We start from the raw sequence: 20764 nt of genomic DNA, 5'->3' as shown, positions 1-20764 counted from the left end.
ACACAGGTCCATCTTGTCCAACCTATAATTCTAACTTGATGATCTAGAAGAAGGCCAACCTCTCTAGTCAGAAGTTAATTGTCCCATATTAGGGGAAAAATTCCTAATATCGCAGAACAAATGCCCCGGATCAATTTTCTACCTGTAAAAATTTAGTACTCATAAGATTTTATATATTTTTTTTGTTCCACGAAGGCATCAAAATTACTCCAGAAGATGATGAATCATCATGTTGTAGAAAGTCCCATAATTTCACTGCTCTTACAGTAAAGAATCCCTGTCTGCGATGATGGTGAATCCCTTCCTCTAGATGTGGGAACATGTTCATTGCTGCAGTCTAAGGTACCGGTATACAAAAAAAGTCATCATGTACCTCTAGGCTTTAGGTGTGGAGTATGCAGAAGATTTTAGAGGCTCTTTTAGAAAACTGAATTTTTTTTTTTCGAGGGTTGTCTTTTTGGATGACTAATCTTATCTGTTGTCCTTAGCAGACATATGTCATAAAATCACCTCCATCCCTGGGCTTGTTTCAAGGCACTTTATTGGGTCAGACATTGACTTACTGGGTAGCTACTTATATATTGAGCCCCCGTTTTATATAGGGTCATATCAGTTTCAGACACTCCTTGAGATCAGCACAGGTAAAATATAAATGGCTGCTCGAAAAATACACGGCTGCTCGGGGAGCTCCCGGAAAACCCTGTCAGCCGTACTAAATTCTTCCACAATCAATTAGTACGATCTTTTAGCAAAGATGATGAATGAGAATCCAAGAGAATTTCAGAACCATTAGCTCTAAACAGACTTTTGATGCTCGCTGCATATTTTATACGATGGCCTCTATTCCCCTGATTACTCTATTAATGGAGTCGCGGGCGCAGTACCGGAGTCTTGGAGTATTATTAGGCACAATGTACTTTCTTTATTTTTTTTGTACAAATACACCAAATAAATACAAGGTGATTCCCATGTCCAATGGTTAGAACACTGACGGACCAGCTTATCCGTCATTAGTCCGAGGATCCTGGAGCATTTTTTAAAGGGACATTTAAGGCATTGCCCACAAAGATTAATGTCTTATAGACGCAAGTGTCATCTCTGGAACCAGCAGCTAAGTTGGCAACAAGATCCCTTGATCTGCAAAATGTGGTGGCCATCGAGGCTGAATTTGATGGGAGGTGCTAGGTTAATTCTAAAAGACTGTGCAGTGTGTATGTGCAGCCATCTCTCTGTTGGATATAGAGGATATGTGGATGTCATATACAAACATATCTCACAAGTGTGTCTATTTTTTATTCTTCTTTGACCTGGGGAATAGATTTTAATTAAAAAAATTACTATTAACTGGATATTAGTCCCCAACATGTATATCATACTTGCCATCGTTTAGCTAAGTACTTCCGAGAGAAGATGGGATGCAGCACCCATTCACCATGCCCCTTTTTAGGCCACTTCCCCTCTAAGCTTCTTTCATGCCTCCTCCCTTTATGACTGTGTATGCAACAGTAAAGGTTTTGGTGTGTACACCCAAGATTTGCCAGCCTTTCCGTGGGTTCAGAAGGTCTCTATTTGGCCAAGCCCCATTGGCATTCTGAGAGAGTTGGCAAGTACGATGTATATTATTTTAGCAGTATATATAATTTTTTTTCAGCAAAACGTTGGCTGAACCAATGGGGTTGCTTGAATACTGGTGATATTCAACTGCATAATGATCCAACAGTGTATGAGCAAACGCCATAATGCAAGCATGAACAGTTTACACACAGTTATATCCTCCTCCTCTAGCAGATTACTCCTTTAGTAGCAGCTGCATCTTCCTTCTCTAGCACAGTGTATTTATCGTCTATCAGTTTACTACTTTATTGTGAGCTCACTAACTCCATCTTGCTTCATGAGCCCCAAACTTCATCCACTTTGAAGCCCAATGGCCTCACGACTTGGCTTCAAAATTGTGCGGCCAATCGACATCATGATGAGTGGAGTCTTGAATACATGCAGCATGACACAGATCGTGCAATCACCCTTACAAGTAGCTTCATCCTCTGCCTCTTCCTGCAGATTAACCTTTTACAAGCAGCTGTGTCCTCTCCTAACTGAATAACCCTTTATTAGCAGCCGTGTCCTCCTCAAGTCAATTAACCCTTTAGAAGCTAATTGACCCATTACAAACAGGGGTGTACTCCTGAAGCAAAATCATCCCTTTACAAGCAGCTATGTCCTCCTCTTCCTCTAGCTGAGTAACCCTTTACAGGCAGCTATATTCTCCACCACTAGCTGGGCTGAATAATACACAGAAAAATCTATTGAGATGGCTGATATTTAACAATTTTCTGTATAAAGTAAACTTCAAGATCCTGTCTAAAGGCAAAAGTATATTTAGTTTGATTTTTCATTTGCCTACTGTGGGCACACTTTTTAATCAGCTTACGAGAAAAATAGGTAAATTGGTTCTCCCATTGTGTTCTATGCAAAGTCCAGAAATTGGCAAACCTTGATGATGACATCTGTCACTTTGGCCTGGGCAAGTGGCTAACTTTACAGTCACAAGTTCCCTCTTGTAGGACACACTAAGCAGACACTAAGAGTATCTAAACCTATTTTGGTGGACATAATATTAACATTTTTAGTAACATCCTTTTTACTTTGGCCACCCCGTATAATAATGTGTAGTATTATAAAACTGCATATATAGTATGTGGTTAAAATACTCATCCAACTTTTAGTATTTTTTTTTGGAATTTTGATTGTTTTATGGTAGTTTTAGAAGTTTTTAGGAATAAATGTACTTGCGTCACTTTTTCCCTACATTATTTATTTTCTTTTTACAATCAATTTTATTAACTTTTATAACAAGAAGCTCGTTTACCAGAGTGACACTTGGTGACTTTCCTGACATTTCTGCGCTCTTCCGGTCTTGATTACTTTCAGGAAGTTGCTTTGTTCTCGACTTAACACACCGTTTCCACTTTTTTTTTGCCGTCCACTTTACATCGGTTTAGTAAGGGAGAAACACTTTCTCCTGCCTGAAGCTTATCCTCCGCCCCACATGAAAGAAATTTCTTTACGTCTGGCGAAAAAAAAAAACAAAAAAAAACTGTCGTAGGCCATCAATATGATCCTTAAGAGTCACCATCAGACTTGTTCTCTATGAAGTCCAAAGTCACAAAGTCAAATTCTAAAAATGTCCACGGTGGGAAAAGGCGCATTAATGAATGGGGTAGGGTGGAACAAGCCGCTGCCCAACTTATATAGTAGCGGCTTATTTCTAGTGAAGAAAAGGATTGAGCGATTGAATTTACGCTGCCTGATCCTTCTTTACCCAAATATCATCTGTCATGGAAGAGTCGGGAGGTCCCATGAACATCTGATGGTTGTCAGATCCTGACGAAAACTAAGGGTTCAGCCAATTCAAAGGATTATTACCATCCCTAAAAATTATTACCAGAGACTTATCAGGAAGAAAAGAAAGGATAGAGCGATTGAATTCAAGCTGCCTGATCCTTCTTTGCCCCAATATCATCTGTCGGGGAAGAGTCGGGAGGTCCCATAAACATTTGCCGGTTGTCAGATCCTGTTGAAAACAAAGGGTTCAGGCACTTTACAGAATTATTCCCATGCCTAAAAATTATCCCTAACAACATATCTGGTAGCAGCTCATCTACCTGGGGAACAAACGGATCGGGTGATTAAATATAAACTGCCTGATCCCTAAAAGTTATCACCTGTCTAAAGGATAAAAGTAAAGGTGGTTGTACCCCTACCGAATCCTCCACCAACCTTCAGAATGGAGTGCTGGTCGCACATTTGCCCCATTGCTTTGCTCATTCTCTATGGGACTAGTGGAGATAACGCTCTGTCCAATTCTGATGGAGCATTTTAGAGCACAGTCCTACGGATCTATGAGGGAATTGGGTAGTTTTTGGAGAAGAAACTCTCCAGATCCATCACAAAACTCCTCAAAAACTCTTGAGTTTCTGCTCCAAAAACTCAGCAAAAAGACTCTATACACCTCACCCTAAAGAAGCAACCGCGACTTGTGTGCACTGCCGATACCCAACAATTACTTGCAACGCTTTCTCTGTCCATACCTCAAATACAAGACTAATCTGAAGCAGCGCCCCCTACTGCACAATTCAGGAAACTATTCGTGGAGTCTTTACCATTTAGCTGGGAGGATGTGTCTCTTAATCCTGACATACAAATTATACTGACAGGAAGGTTTTTTATGCAGGACTCGCCTTTCCAGAAATTCCTGTTACGCACCGCTCTGGGGGACACACACCCTGCAGTGTAGGCCGAGCAAAATATATACCAAGATGCAAACATTTTTACATCGATTAGCAAACAGATGTTCTTCTACCTTAAAGGGGAACTGTAAAATGAGACCCTACATTCTGAAATCGAAAAATGATGCAAACTTTTAACCCCTTTCTGTCATCTGACGTACTATCCCGTCCATGTGCCCTGGGACTTAATTCCCAGGGACGGGATAGTACGTCACAGCGATCAGCGGCGCCCACGTGTTGAACGCCACTGATCGCGGCCGGGTGTCTGCTGATTATCACAGCTGACACCCGGCACAATGTGTCAGGGGAGGTCACGGACCGCCCCCGACACGTTAACCCCTTGCACACCGCGATCTAACACGATCGCGGTGTACCGGGGGGGTTAAAGGGAAGCATCGGCAGGGAGGGGGCTCCCTCCGTGCTTCCCTGAGCCCCCCACAGCAGCGCAATGTGCAGCGCTGCTGCGGGGGGCTACATCCCTGCAGGTCCCCGAATCCAAGATGGCGACGGGGACCTTTGGGGGCCTGCAGGGAGCTGGCTTCCTCAGTGCCTGCAAAGCGCAGGCACGAGGAAGCCTTGTGCAGTGCCTGTGACAGATAAAGTTAGAAAAAAAAGTGTAAAAATAACTTTAAAAAAAAAAATCGCTAAATAAATTAAAATATATATATATATATATATATATATATATATATATATTCCCCAATAAATTCATTTTTTGAAAATGAAAAAAATAAAAAAACAATAAAAGTACACATATTTGGTATCGCCGCCTCCGTAACGACCCGCCCTATAAAATTGTCCCATTAGTTAATTAGTTAACCCCTTTAGCGAACCCCTTAAAAAATAAAAAACGAAGCAAAAAATAATGATTTATTATCATACCACCGAACAAAAAGTGCAATAACGCGTGATCAAAAAGACGCATATTATAAATATCCATGGTACCGCTGAAAACGTCATCTTGTCCCGCAAAAAACGAGCCGCCACACAGCATCATCCGCAAAAAAATAAAAACGTTATAGCTCGCAGAATAAAGCGATGCAAAAATTATTTTTTATATAAAATTGTTTCCATTGCATAAAAGCGACAAAACATAAAAAAACGACCTAAATGAGGTATCGCTGTAACCGTACTGACCCGAAGAATAAAACCGCTTTATCAATTTTACCACAGGCGTTACGGTGTAAACGCCCCCCCCCAAAGAAATTCAAGAAACGCTGGTTTTTGTTCATTCTGCGTCCCAAAAATCGGAATAAAAAGCGATCAAAAGAGGTCACATGCCCGAAAATGGTACCAATAAAAACGTCAACTCGTCCCGCAAAAAATAAGACCTCACATGACTTGGTGGGTCAAAATATGGAAAAATTATAGCTCTCAATATGTGGTGATGCAAACACTATTTTTACAATAAAAAGCGTCTTTTAGCGTGCGACAGCTGCCAGACATAAAAACCGCCATAAATAGTAAATCAAACCCCCCGTTATCACCCCCTTAGTTAGGGAAAAATAATAAAATTAAAAAAAAGTATTTATTTCCATTTTCCCATTAGGGCTAGGGCTGAGATTAGGGCTAGGGCTAGGGTTAGGGCTGAGATTAGGGTTAGGGGTGTGTTGGGGTTCGGGTTGGAGTTAGAATTGGGGGTTTCCACTGTTTGGGCACATCAGGGGCTCTCCAAATGCTACATGGCGCCTGATCTCAATTCCAGCCAATTCGGCGTTGAAAAAGTCAAATGGTGCTCCTTCCCTTCCAAGCTCTGCCATGCGCCCAAACAGTGTTTTACCCCCACATATGGGGTATCAGCCTACTCAGGACAAATTGCAAAACAACTTTTGGGGTCCAATTTCTCCTGTTACCCTTAGGAAAATAAAAAATTGGGGGCAAAAATATCATTTTTGTGGAAAAAAATGATTTTTTTATTTTCACGCCTGGGCGTTAAACTTCTGTGAAGCACTTGGGGGTTCATAGTGCTCACCACACATCTAGATAAGTTCCGTGGGGGGTCTAGTTTCCAAAATGGGGTCACTTGTGGGGGGTTTCTGTTAGGCGTCGGATTTCCGGCGCTGCACAGCGGGAATCCCGAGCCTTGCCTCCGGCGGTCTCCCATTCCTCCCCAGCCGCAGAGGAGCTTGCTCAGCAAACTCGTCGTTCCCAGCGCTCTGTCCAGACCAGCTCCGTGGGTTTGCTTGCTGCTGCCACCCCTGGTTCAGCTTTGGCAATGCATGCTGCTCAGCAGCAAGATCCTCCAGGGACTAAGTCCTCATGTCGGGCCACTGAGCATGCCTGTGGAGTGAACTCCCTTTGGAGATCAAAGGTCATGTGCTCAGGTCCTGCTCGTGTTCGGATTGGCCCATCCGAGAAGCAAGGAGGATCACGGACGCCTGCGGCTATAAAAGGTTCGCATGGCCGCTCGGCCATGCGCTAAGATAGACTCAAATAGTTTGGTGTGTATGATGATGGATGCATGTATCTGGTGTCTGACTCATTATGAAACCCCTACCCTTTGATACGTCTGTTGTTAGGGTTTAGAGACTGAGTTAGCGCCTGCTAGTGGCTAGCCTGTAGGCCACAGTGCATACCCGCCGTCTGCACACTTGAACACGCCATTTATTTGATCCCTGTTGGTATCGCAGTCGCGGTGCCGGGCGCTAGCGGTCTAGAGGGACTTCAGTCCTGCTGTCTAAGGGCTGAGTTCTGTGACGTTACGCTAGCGCTTACTCTGCCGAGCTATGTGAGCAAAAACAGGCTACGGCATCTATTATTTGCGGTAGTGCGGCTCTAAGTCATGAGTTCGCCTCGGTACACCTTGGGTGAGGTTAACCCCGTGTGTGCCGTTATTTCACCGCCATATCGCGTCCGCCATTACCGAGCAGCAGTTAACACCTCTGCACGGTGGACCCCGGGCTGCGAACACACCTAAACACCATCTTATTATTTGGTGTGTTCCGCCAGCCCGTAACAGTTTCCACTGTTTAGATACATTAGGGGCTCTCCAAACGCAACATGACACCCGCAGACCATTCCATCAAAGTCTGCATTCCAAAACGTCACTACTTCCCTTCCGAGCCCCGACGTGTGCCCATACAGTAGTTTTCTCCCACATATGGGGTATCAGCGTACTCAGGACAAATTGGACAACAACTTTTGGGGTCCAATTTCTCCTGTTACCCTTGGGAAAATAAAAAAAATGGTGACTAAAAGATCATGTTTGTGGAAAAAATACGATTTTTTTATTTTCACACCCGGGCGTTATAAACTTCTGTGAAGCACAGGGGGGTCAAAGTGCTCACCACACATCTAGATAAGTTCCTTGGGGGGTCTATTTTCCAAAATGGTGTCATTTGTTGGGGGGTTTCACTGTTTTGGTACATCAGGGGCTTTCCAAACGCGACATGGTGTCCGATCTAAATTCCAGCCAAAAAAGTCAAATGGCGCTGCTTCCCTTCTGAGCTCTGCCATGCGCCCAAATAGTCGTTTACACCCACATATGGGGTATCAGCGTACTCAGGACAAATTGCACAATAACTTTTAGGGTCCTGTTACCCTTGGAAAAATAAAAATTGGGGGTGAAAAGATCATTTTTGTGGAAAAAATATGATTTTTTAATTGTACCGCTGTACGTTATAAACTTCCGTGAAGCCCTTATGGGTTCAAAGTTCTCACCACATATCTAGATAAGTTCCTTGGGGGTTTAGTTTCCAAAATGGGGTCACTTGTGGGGGGGTTTCCACTGTTTAGGTACTTCAGGGGCTCTCCAAATGTGACATGGCGTCTGATCTGAATTCCAGCCAATTTTGCATTGAAAAAGTCAAACGGCGCTCCTTCCATTCTGAGCTCTACAGTGGTTCCCCCCCACATATCAGGTATCAGCGTACTCAGGACAAATTGCACAATAACTTTTGCCATCCAATTTCTCCTGTTACCCTTGGTAAAATAAAAAAAACTGAACCTTAAGAATTTTTTTTGTGAAAAAAAAATGTTCATTTTTTTTAAATATTCAAAAAATTCCTGTGACGCACCTGAAGGGTTAATAAACTTCTTGAATGTGGTTTTGAGCACCTTGAGGGGTGCAGTTTTTAGAATGGTGTCACTTTTGGGTATTTTCTATCATATAGACCCCTCAAAGTGGCTTCAAATGTGATGTGGTCCCTAAAAATAAAATGGTGTTTCAAAAATGAGAAATCGCTGGTCAACTTTTAACCCTAAGGCTACGTGCACACGCTGCGGAATGGGGTGTGGATTTGGCTGCGCAAATTTTGTAAAATCCGCAGGTAAATCTGCAGGTCAAAAGACCTGCGGTTTTACCTGTGGATTGCTCTACGGTTTTTCATCTCCACAATGGAGGAGATGGCAAACCGCAGCGGAATCCGAAGAACGAATTGACATGTCAATTCTTTCTGCGGTTTCAAAACCGCAGGAAAACCGCGCGGAAAAATCCGCACTGTCTGCACAGCGTTTTTTATTCCCATAGGGAATAATGGTACTGTACACCGCAGTTTTGCGGACCCGCAGTGGCCAAATCCGCTGCGGAACCGCAGCAGAATCTGCAGCGTGTGGACACACCCTTATAACTTCCTAACCAATTTTTTTTGGTTCCAAGATTGTGCTGATGTAAAGTAAACATGTGGGAAATGTTACTTATTAAGTTTTTTGTGTGCCGTATCTCTGTGATTTAAGGGCATAAAAATTCAAAGTTGGAAAATTGCGACATTTTCAAAATTTTCGCCAAATTTCCGTTTTTTTTACAAATAAATGCAAGTTATTTGAATGAAATTTTACCACTAACATGAAGTACAATATGTCACGAGAAAACATTGTCAGAATCACCGAGATCCATAGAAGCGTTTCAGAGTTATTAACTCATAGTGGGCGGCACGGTGGCTCAGTGGTTAGTGCTGCAGCCTTGCAACGCTGGGGTCCTGGGTTTGAATCCCACCAAGGACAACATCTGCAAGGAGTTTGTATGTTCTCCCCGTGTTTGCGTGGGTTTCCTCCAGGTACTCCGGTTTCCTCCCACATTCTAAAGACATACTGATAGGGAATTTAGATTGTGAGCCCCATCGGGGACAGTGATGATAATGTGTGCAAACTGTAAAGCTCTGCGGAATATGTTAGCGCTATGTAAAAATAAAGATTATTATTATTACCTCATAAAGGGACAGTGGTCAGAATTGTAAAAATTGGCACGGTCATGAAAGTGCAAACCACCCTTGGGGGTTAAAATACAGTCAGACCCTATTGTAGTTCAAGACAGAATTTATGGGGCTAGATCACATAAAGTCCCCCATGCTGAGACCTCCAGAAATGAGCTTTAATCTCTGCGGAAACCTGACAGTAAAGGTGTTCAGTTTTCCTGCACTGCCCCCACAGGAGAAATTAAGCATTCAATTTTTTTAATTTAGATTTATAGGATGATGTCACAGGTTTATTGTGGAGCCAGAAGACTGCAGCGCCTGATTTGTCCTACTGTTGTACTAATTAGAAGCACTTCACCTTCATATTAAATGGTGTAAATTTATTTTAGCAGTGCAGGGGATAATCTGCTCAGTTGAGAGCTCCCGGAGCATTAAGGCTCTCAGCTGCTCACTGTTTGCTCCTCCCATCTCCTGTATAATCTGGGCCCTGGCTAGCACTCTGTCAGAGGAAGCTTATGCTGCATGGCTGTAAGTTGTTAGTGGTTATTATTAGAGAAGGTGTTTGGTGGATTTATATGTGACTTTTGCTAGGTTTTCAGTGTGTGATAATTTCTTTTCTGCTCCTACTTTGGTTTAACCCCATCCTCCACTCCACAATGCATTCCTCTGTTATATGTGCGAGTATAATTGTACGTTTGGTATTTTGTGTTAACCCTATTTGTATCACCTTGTTAGTCTGGTTGATGTATTACGGTAAACTACTACTCCCATCTTTCCTGAGTGGGAGAAGGGTACAGACTGAGCAAGGATTCAGGAGCTAAGGCCACATACGTGGCCCCAGCATCTTCACCATCAGAAGTAAAGCAGAGAACAGGACAGAGAAGGAGCCTCTGGTCCTGGTGACAAATGACAACAGAGTCGTGAAAGATGCAATGACTAAGAACCCTTTTATACTTTGGATTCTAAATGTGTTGGCGTCTATTGCTATTTTTTTTAAACTTGGAATATTTGTTATTTTTATACTTCTCTAGATTTTTAAATAATGAAATAAAAGTACATAGGTTTTTATCTGCAAGACAAGTGCTGGAATTTCATGTCGATCTGGATTCAGTAGCTGGTGGCTGTTCTAATTGCTCTATCTGCTGACTGCTCTATCTGTTGACTGATCAACCTGCTGACTGCTCTACGTATCTGCTGACTGATCTATTTGCTGATTGCTCTACCTGCTGACTGTTCTAGCTGCTGACTGCTCTATCTGCTGAATGATCTACCTGCTGTCTGCTCTACCTTCTGACCGCTCTAGCTGCTGACTGCTCTATCTACTGATTGCTCTACCTGCTGACTGCTCCAGCAGGTAGAGCAACTGCCCCACCGAACACTAAGTTATCACTTTTCCGTTGACAGGTGACAACTTATTTTCACTGGGTAACCAATCTAATCATGGGTACATTCTCTGCGAGGCGCAATTAAGTATTTGTGGTCGGCACAGAACAAAATTCTTTTGTTTACCCGACGTTCTTCTGATCAGTTTTATACACACATTAGATACTTGGTACCTGGTACTAGAGTCACCGCTCTTCACAACTGTAGAGATAGTAAGGTTGGACTTAGGCCAAGGACAGGTCTTTCCTTTATAGCATAAGTGTACATGTATTTACACAGAGAAACAATGTGAAGATTAAAGCTCCTATCAGTTGGGCATTACTACCACCTACCTAATACTATCTATCTAGCGCGCCTTCTGTGACCGATTGAGTAGTGGACTCTTGAGTAGTAGACTCCACCAAACCTCCAAAAGAGTCCTGTGTTATCTGGCCCCGGCTCATCTATTGATCTCCTGAATGCCAAATATCTGAATTCGGCAGGTAAAAACTTTGATCGTACACAACTGATTATGGGAATTAGTAGACATGTTCTGGGACCAGGTTTGGCACAGCTCCGTTTCTTTATTTAAACCTTCTAAGTACTCGAATTAAGCCCAAGTATTTAGGCCTCGGATGTACCATGAATGACTAAGTACAAGGCACATTATTAGTAGTTGTCACCCGGCTGTATGAATGCCATACTTGGAATATTTCTCCTCGATGCCGTCATTTTTCCCGTTAATTATAAGGAATGTAAACCAGGGTAATGAAACGATTCTACAAGTTCCTTAATTTCTATGAGCCGTCACGCTGGATCTATGGGCCTGCGCGACAGATCTACAAAGCGGGAGGCCGACAGCTCGTAATGAATATTAATGTCAGTTCTTGCCTTGTAGAGAGTGTGAGTGAGCACCGATGACGCAAGTCCTGATGTCTGCTCAGAAGACTTCTCTTCTTATCCTTCTTCATAACATCTTAGCATGCTCCTATATCTAGTCCTGTTTGAGCTGTCATCTTTCCAGACAGTAGGCAACTGGGAGAGATGAGAGTCCTATAAGGGTTGTTCTTTTAATCACTTTTTTAGGAAAAATTCTCCATGCCCCTAATCAGATTTCTGGCTCTTTTACTTTACATCTTCCCAGGCATCCTTTCAGGAGAACTGGTGCCCAGATCTTTGCATTTTCCATACATGACCACATCTATGGTTTGTAAGGTGGAAATGTTTCATCCCTATCTTGCAAGTCAATGCGCGACATAACAATATTCCACTGGCCTTAGAAGCAGCTGATCGACTTGAGAAAAACAGAAGGAAACAGGCTAGAACCTGTCTGATATACAACGACCATCAATTTTCACCGTAAATGTGTAACTGTCAACAAGTTGCTGCTGGATCAAGGTTTTTCTGACTAAATGTCACCCCTTACAAAAAAATGGTGAAACCTCAACAGCAATGTGAAGGGGAACTAAATTCTTCCTGGCTTCAGTGTTGACCTTCAGGGTGGTCTCAAGTCATGACGACTTGATGGATGAACGATGTGTAGGGAAATCATTCTTGTGGAAGCCTAGTTAGGTCCACCAGGGTCTTCTCACAATGGTCTTCTCCACCGTTATCTTGATAGCCATTGGGTTGCTTGTCTTCCTCCTTCCTTGTATTCTTCTGACCATGATGTCCTTCTTCAGTGATTGCTCTCTTTTTAGGACGTGTCCAAAGTAGGCAAGTCGTAGCTTGGTGATCCTTGCTCCGAGTGACAAGTCTGGCTTGATTTGTTCCGAAATTACGGTAATTTGCTTGTTCTTCTCGCCATCCATAGTGTTATCTCTGTTACCACATTTCGAAGACGTTCGAAAAGCGTTTGCAAATTTCTAAAGTTTAAAATAACTTTTTTTTTTTATGGAAAGGTCTGAAAGGCTTAAAAAAAAAAAAAAAGAGAGAAATCTCCCAAAAGTCAGAGATTTAAGGTTTCTTGTGTCCCGGGGTGTTGGGGAAGAAGAGACTGAGGTTTTAAGAGGGGAGGATTAAGGCTACAAGTTTATGGTGAGGCAAACACCCTCTCCTTGGAACAACAGAGGCATGGGTCTACCATGCCTCTGTTGTTCCACCTGCAAGGGTATGAATATATAAATTGTGCTCACAGTCGTACACAGCAAATTATTTGCGGAGATGGCGATCGTATACATTCTATACATTAGTGTATTGGTGAAATTGACGGTGTTGTAATAGGGAGGAAGCATGTGAAGTATTAGTAAAGTAGATGCCTGCCTGATGCAATGTACGACACTCCCTGTTGGGTTTCTGTGGTCATGATGCTATTATAAAAGAGGAAAGGAAGCAGATGATTGTACTAATATAGGGTCTTGTTATTCTAAGCTAAAAAACGCCGTCCTGGACCGCGGTAATGAATGTTGCATCCTTCCTTCCTGTCCTAAACCGTCTAAGTAAGACATACAGATGATATGAAAAGCGAAACACATGTGAGATAGAAAAAAAATGCATATTATACAGTAAAGATATATTAGTAAGGACGGGATTTTACCTGTGCTGGATTATAACGGAAAATTTATAAATAAATAAATAAAAAATTGTCTATAAAATCCCTAGCTTTTTTACACTTAGCGTTTGGATTTTAGTTGCAAAATCTCATCTAGGGTAGGGTAGGGTACTGTAACCAGCTATGGATTTTGCCTACGCAAGAAATACGCAGCAAATCCGACACTTGTGAACCTTGGTTTTACACATAATGCTTTTTAGGAAAAAGGGTTTGTCCGGCCTTAGGATACAAGTCTGCAGTCACTATATGAGTACTGTGAGGATTCTCCGGTGCTGGGAGCGAAGGACGCATGACAGCACATTTGTGATTTGCATACATGTGAACAAGTGCCGACTAGACTTGCGCAGCCTCGCTCAATACAAGTATAAGCCGGACATGTCTAGTTGCAATGTGCAAATTGCCCCTGCCACCTTCACCGGAAAATTGTCACAGCGTGCCTTATGAGGATTCACACGTCTGTGGTCACATAGAGGGACTACAGATTTGTACCCTAAGGACACACAACCCCTTTAAAGCCCCCTCAGACACTTTACATAGCTGATGGATGATCGTTCGAGAGGCAGCTATCTTACCTGACTCAGCTACTTGCTCGCTCGTCCATGCTCTTCTCTATGAGAAAGCCACTGACAAACACATGTGGCAGTGGCTTTTATATTAAAGAACAAAAGGATTAACAGTCTGAAATGGGACATGAGGGATCTTCACCTCCTCCAACATCATCTGTCTGGAGAGAGCCAAAGCTACCTTACACACAATTCGGCTGAACCCGTCGATTTTCGTCCAATGTGTATTGGGGCCTTAAAGATAAATCATGAATTGAGAATCCCAGAAACCCATATGACTGAACAGAAAAAAATAATTTTGGAACCGAGTATTGGGCCGTCTTCACACACCCATGCCGAAAGGACCGTGCTTGGCTTGGAATACCTGTCTCATACTGTATATATACCAGGTGGCCTGGTGGGCAGACCAAGAATTCTGAGTCAAGCACCATCCATGTTTCACAAACGTGTGAAACCGGCCTTACAGGTAAGTTTTTTTTACTACACAAACGGCTCTTTCTGGTCCTTCATACCCTGTTACTAGATTTCCTGCTAACCTGTAGTCTGTTTGCCAGAAAACATAAAAAACTTGAAATCTTATGGACTTTGCCTGTTGCATGTTTTAAAAGGATAGCAGCTGTCAACCTTAGGCCTTGTTCAGATGTCTATTTTTCACCTATGTGTTTTATCCAAATAAAACAAGCACCCATTGCAATTTATGGTGCCGCTAACATGTCCGTAACTTTTTCAGACCGTGTGACTCCAATGTGTCTGTTTTTGATCGCGTTATGGTCAGATTGTTGTAACTGGCACCAGCTGCACACTCCATTTAATTCCTTGCAGAAAATGACAATATTCTATATCTACCAACATTTACATTAATGGGGTTTTCCACTTTTTGTTGTTTTTTTTTAAATACCATTCAGCGTTGTAAAACTTGACACACAGCCCACAAAACACCTTTTATGATCTTGCTGCTACCTGGACGATCCTAATTGCACTTGCGCTCACCTGCTTCATTACGTGCCACATACTGTGGTGGCTTTCTGCCAACATCTCTCAGCTTGCATAGTAACCAAATCAGACCACCACACCTCCCTACTCCTCTATTATCTCACCCAGTCTGTAGGCAAGTGCCATCTTGATATCCTAATTCTGACCTTCATCAGGCTGAACGCACGCGCAAGGGGAAATAACGAGCTAAGCGAGCACGGAAGATTTAAGGCCCTCATACACGAAACTAAAGTCAGCTGAAAACATTGATACTGACAGGCTCGGGCGACGGTCTGATGTCTATGTTGGCGCTGATGGCCAATGGAGATGTTGACCGCATACGTCCGATTTCAGGCTGCTGACCTCCGAGAAAAGACATCGGCTGACATGTCAGCCGGCGACATACTCAGAGGTCACAGGAGCTCTTGGCCGAGCAAGCGCTTCCGTGTGTAGGAGTGTCGGCCGAACGATCTACCCAAATACCCAAGTTCTGGTAGATTTCAGGAGCCTCCATAGGTGGCTTATTTACAAGTCCCCAACGGCAGCCATATTGTTATTTTGGCTACACCACGGTTCAAATGTTAGGAAGCACCATGATATAATGGATGAATGATACCGAACGCTACATGTGGGCTATATAGAATATCTATCATATTAAAGTGGAGAAAATCCCAATTTTCAAGTACTCAGGGCGCTGAAACTTCTCGCTTCCTTTCTATTAAAAATAAAACTTTCCAAAATGGCTCATAAAATCAAGTATTTTGTCCATTTTGGGACAGTATATATTAAAATATAAAAAAAATAATGTTAGAAACAATGCTGCTGAGGCCTGAAACTGAGCAACTAGGCCTCATTTATCAAAACAATGTTGTGTTACCCCTAGCAACCAATCACAGCGCAACTTTCATCTCACCAGAGCACTTTTACAAATGAGAGCTGAGCTCTGATTGGTTGCTAGGGGCCACAGTGACAGATGACTGTAACACAGTTTTGATAAATGGCGTCCATTATCGGAGCAATTTTATCTCCTCATTAAAAATAATTATGTCCTTATGTCAATAATTAAAACTACCGTTTGGGATGTAAGTGTGACAGTGCTGGTGGTGGGAAGTGATCTCGTGTCACATATCTTATGCTAAATGTTTACATGGTCCAAGATCCTATGGAAGGGTTAGGGACCAAAAATGGCGAGACATGGTCGATAGTAAACAACGCAAAAAAACCCCAAAAGTCAAATACATGGTCTAAAAAGAATGTCCAGACCGTATCGTGAAGAAATAACGGAGCACAACTCATGAGAGATTCCCAGGGATTAACTGGCACAAAATGAAACACGTGCCCGTCATACTATTGTGTTCACCGATGTAAATATCTGAACAATTGGTCAGGAAGTGGGTGGAGGAAGGCGGTCACTGTGCCGTTTCCTCCATGTGTAATGCTGACTAACGGAGAAGGAAAACGCAGCCCCCGTATCCTGATGTTGTAGAATAAGGCAGTGAATGTAAGCTGTAGGACCCTCAGACGTGTGGGCAAAAGGGCTATCTGGACCCTGGGTGGCATTTTTACATGTAATTTGCCATAAATTTAATTAATACTGTCATACAATTCATAAAAAGAGCAATATGGTGGCTAAATAATACTACCACAGCATACCCAAAATACAGTGGTCCAATACCGTGCCAAACTATCACCCACAACGATCACACAATACTTTTCGCCAACCTATAAGTTGTAATACCACCATATAGTGCCTTATTAATACCGTCATATAATGCATAAATAAAAAGCACAATATAGTGGCTAAATAATACTACCACACCGTACCCAAAATACCGTGGGCCAATACAGTGCCAAACTATCAACCACAACACTTTTTGCCAACCTATAAGTTGTAATACCACCATATAGTGCCTTATTAATACCGTCATACACTGCATAAATAAAAAAGCTTTATAGTGGCTAAATAGTAATACAACACGGTACCCAAAATGCAGCGGTCCAATACCATGTCAAACTATCGGCCATAACGATCACACATTACTTTTCGCCAACCTATAAGTTGTAATACCACCATATAGTGCCTTATTAATACCGTCATATAATGCATAAATAAAAAGCACAATATAGTGGCTAAATAATACTACCACACCGTACCCAAAATACAGTGGGCCAATACAATGTCAAACTATCGGCCATAACGATCACACATTACTTTTTGCAAACCCATAAATTGTAATACCTACAATACTAGTTGTATAGTACCTTATTAATACCGTCATATAATGCAAAAATAAAAGGGGCAAATATAGTGGCTAGATAATACTACCACACAGTGCTCAAAATACAGTGGTCCAATACAGTGCCAAATTATCAGCCACAACGATCACACATTACTTTCTGCCAACCCATAAGTTGTAATACCTACAATACTAGTTGTATAGTACCTTATTAATACCGTCATATAATGCGTAACTAAAAAACGCTTTTGTGGCTAAATAATACTACCACACTGTACCCAAAATACAGTGGTCCAATACCGTGCAAAACTATCATCCACAACAATCACACATTACTTTTTGCCAACCTTGACTGGTTACAATGGCACCCGAGACAAGACACTTTCTTCTTTAGCCTAGACGTGATCATACACATTAGATTAATGACGGATGAGCCACTGATATCAGTGGGACCACCTGACGATTCTCATGGGGGGTCCTAACATTTTCAGACTAGATGTTGGGTAAAAGAAGGATGGGGCTGTGGGATTTCAATATGCCCGATCCGTTGTTCTCCGGGGAGATGAGCAGCCACCAGAGGAGATTTTTTTCTCACCTCTCATGACATGGACACTCCATGGAGCGAGGGGGGGGTCACATGAGTATTAGGAGGGGGGGGTCAGGAGGACTAGCTGCTGACCTTTGGTAGACCGCTAACTATGGGTTTAATCCCATCTTCATAGATTGGTATTGTCGGATAGTGCTTCTAAAAACAAGCACTTTTGCAATTTGCTGCCTATTAAATTTTGCAGCCGATCTCGAGATATTAACACTTTTGTTTTATTTACAGCTTGTTGCCTAGGAGACCGACCACCGCTGCTGCCTTGTTTGTTGGCACTGCCCGGGATTAAGAGACATGAGGGCATTCCAGCAATCCTGGCCAGCTGCAATGGCGCTTCCAAGCTCAACAGTAAAAGTTTGTAAGCTCTGCACTTGTTTTACTGTCGAGCAGCGGTGGTCAGTCTCCGCGGTAACGAGCTGGAAACAATGGAAAAGTGTTAATATCTCAAGAAGGGTTGAAAATTTTAATAAGCTGTAAATTGCAAAATTGCTTGTATTTACGAGTTCTGACGATACCCAGATGAGGAAAAAAAAAACCCTTTAAGGGGCAGGAAACAATGACGCATGAGCTCTTCCAATTGGGTTGAATGGGTGGAGACTCAGTACATGGTGGCATAATATAAGGTTTCCTATATCAGATTGGCGGGGGTCTGACACCCGGTACACCCCACGGACCACCTCCGGCAACGGTCAGATATAAACAGTGTTCATAACACCATGTAGTGGTCGCTCAGGGTATTGCAGCTCATATAATAGAGGCGCTCAGGGGCTCTTTTACAGGGATCGATAAGACAGTGAACTGCGCCCAACATAGATTTTTCCATCTTTTCGCTGACAGTAATCACCAGACACCGGATCCACCGAGGAAATGTAAATGAAGCGTTTTACATCATTAGTTAATTTTTAATGTAAGTATGAAAGATAGTCTGAAGTCTATCATCTATATACAATCTCAAAAATGTGACGGTTCCCGAAGCCTCGGAATATTATAAACAGAAAATGATCAGCAAATTTTTCTACTATGTAATCTGAGAGCAGCACGAGTTCCCGATTCCGGCGATGTATCCCTTATTAGGCTGTTTCAATAAAATCTGTGTTTTATCAGCAGGAGATTATCACTGCCGATGGACTAGGCGTCTCGTGCCTTCTAGTCAACAGCTTTGTGTAACTCCGCCCCCATCACGGAATGTTCACGGAAAGCTGCCAATCAGGGGTGCGGGCGGGGTTACACACAGCTCAGCATTCCGAGCACTGCAGAAACTGGACATGAGCAAAAATGTACATTTTTATAAAGGGGGTAATACAAAAAATAGTTTCCTGAGGAGAGGAGGGGAAGGAAAAGCTGAAAATCTCCATGATTAAAGAAAAGTAAAAAATAATAATTAACAATAAAATTACAAGAATATATAAATAAAATAATATAAAAAATTCCTTTCAATAAGTCTGAGTACCGGAAGGTCTAATCTCAGCTCCAAATGAGAGGATTTGGAGTAGGGGGTAAGGATTTAGCGGTGACCCTTCTCCTTTCGGAGAGGTCTTGTGATGGGCGGCGCTGGGGTAGGAGAACTGGGAATTGATCTAAGAATTACAACCCTAACCACAAAAAAAAAAGTCCAATGCAAAAGTAAACACACCCTGAAGGACGGAATGTGGAAAAGCTGGAATTACTGATGACGGAAGATCTGAGACAAACCGGATAACTGCGTGTGTAAGAGCCACGAGCCCGGATGATCCGGGGTCCTCCACTTCTAGGAAAGGAGAAGGGGCGCGTCACCCACATGACTTTATAGCGGTTTGGGGGCAAGAAAAATCAATGGTCCGCCGAACAATGTTGTGACCCCGGTTCCCACCTAGAACAGCCACAGAGGGGAGGGGAGTACAGGCTTTATTACTTTATCAGGGACAATCATTTAGATCAAGAAGGGGTTGTCCTAGCAGTGAACAACCCCTTTAAGGAGGGAAACTGTGTGCAAGGAATATTACATACATGAGCTGTGTGGGGGGAATATTATGGAAAGGGGCAGTGTGGGTGAGACATTATGGAAAGGGGCAGTGTGGGTGAGACATTATGGAAAGGGGCAGTGTGGGTGAGACATTATGGAAAGGGGCAGTGTGGGTGAGACATTATGGAAAGGGGCAGTGTGGGTGAGACATTATGGAGAGGGGCAGTGTGGGTGAGACATTATGGAGAGGGGCAGTGTAGGGGAATATTATGGAAAGGGGCAGTGTGGGTGAGACATTATGGAGAGGGGCAGTGTGGGTGAGACATTATGGAGAGGGGCAGTGTGGGTGAGACATTATGGAGAGGGGCAGTGTAGGGGAATATTATGGAAAGGGGCAGTGTAGGGGAATATTATGGAGAGGGGTAGTGTGGGGGGAATATTACGGAGAGGAGCTGTGTGGGGGAATATTATGGAAAGGGGCAGTGTGGGTGAGACATTATGGAAAGGGGCAGTGTGGGGGAATATTATGGAGAGGGGCAGTGTGGGGGAATATTATGGTGAGGGGCAGTGTGGGGGAATATTATGGAGAGGGGCAGTGTGGGTGAGACATTATGGAGAGAGGCAGTGTAGGGGAATATTATGGAGAGGGGTAGTGTGGGGGGAATATTACGGAGAGGAGCTGTGTGGGGGAATATTATGGAAAGGGGCAGTGTGGGTGAGACATTATGGAAAGGGGCAGTGTGGGGAAATATTATGGAGAGGGGCAGTGTGGGGGAATATTATGGAGAGGGGCAGTGTGGGGGAATATTATGGAGAGGGGCAGTGTGGGGGAATATTATGGAGAGGGGCAGTGTGGGTGAGACATTATGGAGAGGGGCAGTGTAGGGGAATATTATGGAGAGGGGCAGTGTGGGGGAATATTATGGTGAGGGGCAGTGTGGGGGAATATTATGGAGAGGGGCAGTGTGGGGGAATATTATGAAGAGGGGCAGTGTGGGGGAATATTATGGAGAGGGGCAGTGTGGGGGAATATTATGGAAAGGGGCAGTGTGGGTGAGACATTATGGAGAGGGGCAGTGTGGGTGAGACATTATGGAGAGGGGCAGTGGGAAGGATAT

General features: G+C 43.1%; 1 protein-coding gene across 2 annotated transcripts in view; it reads right to left on the bottom strand.

The window, feature by feature from the left end:
* LOC141083218 (glucose-fructose oxidoreductase domain-containing protein 1) overlaps positions 1–20764 on the bottom strand; it is a 33939-nt gene that overhangs the window by 8543 nt on the left and 4632 nt on the right. Inside the window, exon 1 of one of the 2 annotated variants that reach the window (XM_073567389.1) lies at positions 2867–3005. The exons of the other annotated variant lie outside the window; for it this stretch is intronic. The gene's annotated coding sequence lies outside the window, so the exon portion shown is untranslated. Of the gene's footprint in view, positions 1–2866; positions 3006–20764 lie in introns of those variants that run through there. 2 annotated transcript variants of the gene reach the window in all.

This window comes from Dendrobates tinctorius, unplaced genomic scaffold (assembly GCF_039654945.1).
Source record: "Dendrobates tinctorius isolate UK_male_01 unplaced genomic scaffold, ASM3965494v1 ptg000020l, whole genome shotgun sequence".
In the NCBI taxonomy this organism is placed as follows: domain Eukaryota; kingdom Metazoa; phylum Chordata; class Amphibia; order Anura; family Dendrobatidae; genus Dendrobates; species Dendrobates tinctorius.
The sequence above is the reverse complement of the archived record's forward strand: the minus strand, read 5'-3'. Positions and strand labels throughout refer to the sequence as shown.